General features: G+C 42.9%; 1 protein-coding gene across 38 annotated transcripts in view; it reads right to left on the minus strand.

The window, feature by feature from the left end:
* ASIP (agouti signaling protein) overlaps positions 1-6151 on the minus strand; it is a 210955-nt gene that overhangs the window by 203567 nt on the left and 1237 nt on the right. For 31 of the 38 annotated variants that reach the window (XR_013535046.1, XR_013535041.1, XR_013535039.1 and 28 more), the window contains exon 2: positions 3674-3750. The exons of 3 other annotated variants lie outside the window; for them this stretch is intronic. The gene's annotated coding sequence lies outside the window, so the exon portion shown is untranslated. Of the gene's footprint in view, positions 1-3673; positions 3751-6020; positions 6125-6151 lie in introns of those variants that run through there. 4 more of the 38 variants (XM_054255117.2, XM_054255115.2, XM_054255116.2 and 1 more) reach the window with 2 other exon arrangements.

The raw sequence follows: 6151 nt of genomic DNA on the forward strand, positions 1-6151 counted from the left end.
GAGGTTTCCCATCCTCTCTTGGGAAGGAGGCTACATTCAAGAAATGAAGACTGGTGCAAGTTAGTAATTAGCTCTTATACCTATCACCCCGTATGGGTGCCTGCATTCACAAATGTGCTAGGTTTTGGGAAAACAAAGAAATATGAGTAAGGCACAGATCCTGCACTCCACAATCTCAAAGACAGTTACAACATAGTATAATAAGGGCTGGGCTGGGCCGGGCACTGTGGCTCACACCTGTAATCCCAGCACTTTAGGAGGCCAAGGTGGGCAGATCAACTGAGGTCAGGAGTTTGATGTCAGCCTGACAAACATGGCAAAACCCTGTCTCTACTTAAAATACAAAAGTTAGCTGGGCGTGGTGGTCGGCACCTGTAATCTCAGATACCTGGGGTCGGGGGGTGGGGGCGAGGCAGGAGAATCACTTGAACCCAGGAGGCAGAGGTTGTGGTGAACTGAGATCATGCCATTGCACTCCAGCCGGGGCAACAGCATGAGAATTTGCCTCAAAAAATATATACATACATATAAAACAAGGGCTGTAATAGAAGGTAAGTAGAGAGAAAGAAATAATATTTTCTCTAGTAGAGAAATCAAAGCCTTCTTTAAAAAAGTAAAGTCTAGATCTGGATCTTAAAGGATGACAGGAGTTCATCAGGTGGGAGCAGGAGGAAGGGACATTCTAGAGAGGGAGAAGCATAGAAAAAATGAAAGGGCAGAGCATGTTTATGAAATATTAAATGATTTAGTATGACTGGAACTTAGCATACATGATGGAGAGTGGTAAGAGGGGTAGACAGTAGCATGGTAAGGAGAGCTGGAAGATAGACTGTGGAAATCTATTTTTCTGAAGGTAACAGAGAATTAACTGATTTTTAGGCAGGGGAGCAGCTTGATTAGTTGCTCCTCCCCACAACCCTAGGAAACTCAATGGGCTAGATGGAAGATGAACTGGAGTTATAGAGAACCAAGAAAAAGGTATGGGAGAAGGAGGTCAGGAACTAACCAAATAAGATCTCAAGGATCATGAAGATGACTTGCTGTGAATAATACCCAGAGCTTTTTATTTATCACAGAGACAGGGTCTCATTATACTGCCCAGGCTGCTCTCAAACTCCTGAATTCAAGTGACACTCCTGCCTCAGTCTCCCAAAGTGCTGGGATTATAGGCCTGAGCCCCCATGCCCAGCCATTCAAAGACCCTTGGAGTAGAGCACCAGAGATCAGGACCTCATGTATTTGACTTCTAAAACCAGAAATCTGATTTTCCTTAAGCAGGTATCATGGAACAGATACTTGAGGATTGATTCACAATACCAAATTCATAACAGATTGTGGTATAAAGGATAATTCTAATTAACTAACATATATTCATTCATTCATCAAATACTTATAAAGAATCTACTTTGTGCAAGCATTATTCTAAGGAACTAGGGACACAGCTGTGATTAACAATTTCCTGTCCCCACAGCTAGTCTCTGTGGAATATAACATAGAATATATGTTTCCAGTGAGTAAAATATTTGTTTGCTGTCCAGAGCATTCCCTTCCCAGCACAAAGGAACCAAGGATTTTGAGTCAGTAATCAAAATGTTATTTGGCGAATGATCAGAAAAAAAGAGATGGTATTAACATCCATTTCATTCAGTCCACAAGTAAAGCCCGAGCTTATCTTCACTCTAAAACAAGTACACGTCTCTAATGATTAGCTTTTAACCACGTTCTTTGGATTCATAATTTCTCTATCCTGAACACTGCTGAATGGAATAAGCCATCCTGACTTATTTTTCTCTTTCTGGGTTACAGGTAAACCATTTCAATTCTAACACATTCTTTCAGACAGATTACAATACAACTGAGTTTAATTATGTTAGCTTCAGTCATTTTTACTATCTATGATCAAATAAACGCTCCAACCTCACCTATTTCATTGTAAGCAATCATAATGTAATTCTGGGGACTAATGGGTTTTCAACCATTAATTCAACAAATATTTCCCAAATATTTACTTAATTAATTTATATAGTTTTTTTGAGACAGAGTCTCACTCTGTCACCCAGGCTGGAGTGCAGTGGCTTAAGGTCTGCTCACTGGAACCTCTGCCTCCTGGGCTCAAGCAATTCTCTTGCCTCATCTCTCCCGAGCAGCTGGGATTACAGGCGCCCACCATCTCGCCCAGCTAATTTTTGTATTTTTAGTAGTCACAGGGTTTCACCATGCTGGCCAGGCTGGCCTCGAATTTCTGACCTCAGGTGATCTGCCCACCTCGGCCTCCCAAAGTGCTGGGATTACAGGTGTGAGCTACCGTGCCTGGCCACCACATATTTATTAAGTGCCTATGATAAGCCAGGCACTCTGCTAGGTCCTGGGAACACCAGGGCTAACAGGACAGATTTCTGCACCTCTGTTAAAGAAATCTGCATACATTATAGTAGCCAAGTGAGATTAAGAAAATTTCAAGTCAGCTGGGCAAGGTGGCTCATGCCTGTAATCCTAGCACTTTGGGAGGCCAAGGTGGGCGGGATCACGAGGTTAGGAGATCAGGACCATCCTGGCTAACATTATGAAACCCCATCTCTACAAAAATACAAATAAAAAAAAAAAATTAGCCGGGCATCCCCATAGTCCCACTCATTCAGGAGGCTGAGGCTGGAAAATCGCTTAAAGCCGGGAGGTAGAGGCTGTGGTGAGGCGAGATCACACCACTGCACTCCAGCCTGGGCAACAGAGCAAGGCTCCATCTCAAAAAAAATAAAAAAAGAAAATTACAAGTATACGACAGAAAAATTAAACTGTGGCAAGTGTTACAAAGGGATAAGAGAAAATGTTGCAGTATCCCAGAGCTGATGACAATAACCTGGACCAGGCTAGTGACAGTGGCAAGAGAAGTTGTATTTGCAATCTATTTTGGACATTAACAAGACAACAGTGAATTGAATGAAGAAGGCGAGGGAAAGGAAGGAATCAAGGCTAACTCCTGGGTTTTGATTTAAGCAACTGGGTAAAGAGCAGTACTATTTCCACAGAAAATCTAGGCATAATACACATAGAAAATATCAGTTTCTATGCAGATTATAATCTCTATCTGAATCATGTTTTCTATAAGTCAAATATTACCCATGAGGATGTGTGACCTTGCTTACTAAATAAAAAGAGCACCAAGAATCATGAGATCTAGGTTCTAGTTCAAATCCTGTCACAATTTAAGTCACATTCTCTACAAGCCTGCTATTTTATGGGTCAAGTGAAGAGACTGAGGAATAGTTCAAAACCAATGAAAATCTATAATTAACCATACAATTAAAGGACTATCGTCATTAGCTTACTGTCTGACAGCTGGAGATCTGAGATGGTATTAAGCATGGCCCAGAGAGAAGACTCCTGTAGTCTGGTTCTAGATCTCTATTTGTGTGTGTGTGTGGATTCCATAACTTGGCTTCTATATTTGTAAAACAAAATTACAGTGATTTCTCCCACAGGCATAAGAAGAAAATCCATAAATGTCTATATGCATTGCAGACTGCTGGAGGAAAGAAGTTATAAGAACATAAATAATTATTTGTGTTAGGAATAAGTAGGGTCAATCTCTCAGAAAACCAGGAAAAGTTCAGCTATCACTGCTTTGTGACTTTTGCCAGGGAATCTTGGCTTTTCCTAGAAAATAAATTACTACCTTGGAGGATGCCTGAAATCTCCGAAGGAAGCCTTCTTGTACATAGCCAGTTCAGGAAGGTTATACCTGGTACCATGCTGTAAGGGAAAATAAATCTTTTCATAAAAGTGGTCAAGAGTATTTGCTAAACATAGCAGCATTTCCCAAAGAGGGAGTGAAGGTACAATAAGGTCTCATTAAAAAATTTTTTTTCTGGCCGGGCGCGGTGGCTCAAGCCTGTAATCCCAGCACTTTGGGAGGCCGAGGCGGGTGGATCGCGAGGTCAGGAGATCGAGACCACCCTGGTCAACATGGTGAAACCCCGTCTCCACTAAAGATACAAAAAATTAGCTGGGTATGGTGGCACGTGCCTGTAATCCCAGCTACTCGGGAGGCTGAGGCAGGAGAATTGCCTGAACCCAGGAGGAGAAGGTTGCGGTGAGCCGAGATTGCGCCATTGCACTCCAGCCTGGGAAACAAGAGCGAAACTCTGTCTCAAAAAAAAAAAAAAAAATTTTTTTCTTTAAGATTTTCTTAGTCTGTCTTTGTTTGTGTGAACTAACTTCCTTGGTATGATGTGAGTAACGTATTTCTTAATTAAAAAAAAACTTTTTTTATAGAGATGGGTCTGTGTTACCGAGGCCGGTCTCTAACTCCTGAGCTCAAGCAATCCTCCCACCTCAGCCTCCCAAAGTGCTGGGATTACAGAGGTGAGCCACCGTGTCTGGCCCACAGATGATTTCATAAGCTCTTCTTCTTCACCTATACCACTTGTCTTCTCCTTTTGTTTTTTTCCATTTCATTTATTTTTCCTTTCTCTGTCATTTTCGTAGTTGAACAGGCTTTTCCAAAAGCCTGTTTTCCACACTGTTTCCCTCTGTTCTCTTCAAGGCCAATGATTTGGGGACTGTCATGTACCAAATGTTTATCTCTCAAAGATCCAAAAAATGGTGTACATCAGTGGTTCTCAAACGGGTGGTTCTGTCCCTCCCAGGGGATTTTTGGTAGTGTCTGAACACATTTTTGCTTGTCACAACTAGGGGAAGGATGCAACTGGCTGGCATCTATTGTATAGAGGCTGGGATGCCGCTAAACATCTTACAATGCACAGAACAACATCCCACAACAAAGAATTATCTAGCCTGACAAAGAATTGTCTGCCAATGCCAATAATGCTACCATTGAGTAACTCTGATATGCACAAACATCAGTAGCTGAAAACGACTAAGGTTTGGTGGCACCAGTCCAGGCTCCTTAGGGATTCAGATTCTCAAGGTGGTAAACTAGCAGCCACTGGCATCAGATTGTCTGGACTTGGATTCCCAGGTTCCCTGTTTTGCTGGCTATATATGGCTTCTGACTAATTATTCAGTGCCACAAAAGCAGTTTCCTCACCTGGAAAAAAGGGCTAATAAAGCATCCATCTCATTAAGACATAAACTCCTTGAAAGCAAGGAACTGCCATGCTTAGATTAGAGACTGGTATCCAGTAGAGAGTACTAGGTGTCTGTGGGTTATTATACACAGTTGGTGTTAAGGCCTCAGCCTCCCTGAGTAGCTGGGATTACAGACGTGAGCCACCCAGCCTGTCCAATTATTCTTATATAATAAGAAAGTAGGGCATGGTGGCTCAGGCCTGTAATCCCAGCAGTTTGGGAGGTCAAGTTGGGCGGATCACCTGAGGTCAGGAGTTCAAGACCTGAAGAACTGAACATGCGCCGCCCTGTTGAACACTAACAATTTCACAGAACTCCAACATGGCAAAACCCCGTCTCTACCAAAAATACAAAAATTAGCCGGTGTGGTGGTGGGCACGTATAACTCTAGCTATTCTGGAGGCTGAGGCGGGAAAATCGCTTGAACTCGGGAGGCAGAGGTTGCAGTAAACCGATATTGTGTCACTGCATTCCAGCCTGGGCGACAGAGTGAGACTCCGTCTCAAAAGGAAAAACAAAACAAACAAAAATAAAGTAGAACGAAGCGAGGCTAAAGCTGCAATTGGTTAAAAAAAAAAAAAAAAAAAAGGATAGAGATGGCATATCTGGTCATTTTTTTCTGTGGCTGGCACAATGTTTCTTTTTGTTTATATTCAGACACCGTTGTGGAGTGATTTTGTTTTTACCCACCGTGGTCAGAATGGCCTTGTCTGTGAAAGTGTTAAGTGTTCAGCAACATCCTAGTTAATAGCGCCAGCTGGCTTCCCGCTATCATGGGCTGCATTTATTTTCACTGTGTCTCACCCTCCTTATACCCTCCCCCCACATTACCTAACGGATGCCCAAATCCTGTAAAGTATTTCCAAGACCCCCTTCCCAAGACGTCCTGCTGTTTCCCCTCAGTGTACCACCCTCCTTGCAAAACCACAGACCCAACTTTGTCCAACTGCAGTCCAGGAGTGTTCTCGACGGTCTTTGGCTCGAGGGCACTGCAGCAGTAGGAGCTCCCGACAGGGTCACTGCTTTGTTAGGTCTCAAGGGAAACTACATGCTGTACCCAGAG

Source organism: Callithrix jacchus, chromosome 5 (genome assembly GCF_049354715.1).
Source record: "Callithrix jacchus isolate 240 chromosome 5, calJac240_pri, whole genome shotgun sequence".
NCBI classification, from domain to species: Eukaryota; Metazoa; Chordata; class Mammalia; order Primates; family Cebidae; genus Callithrix; species Callithrix jacchus.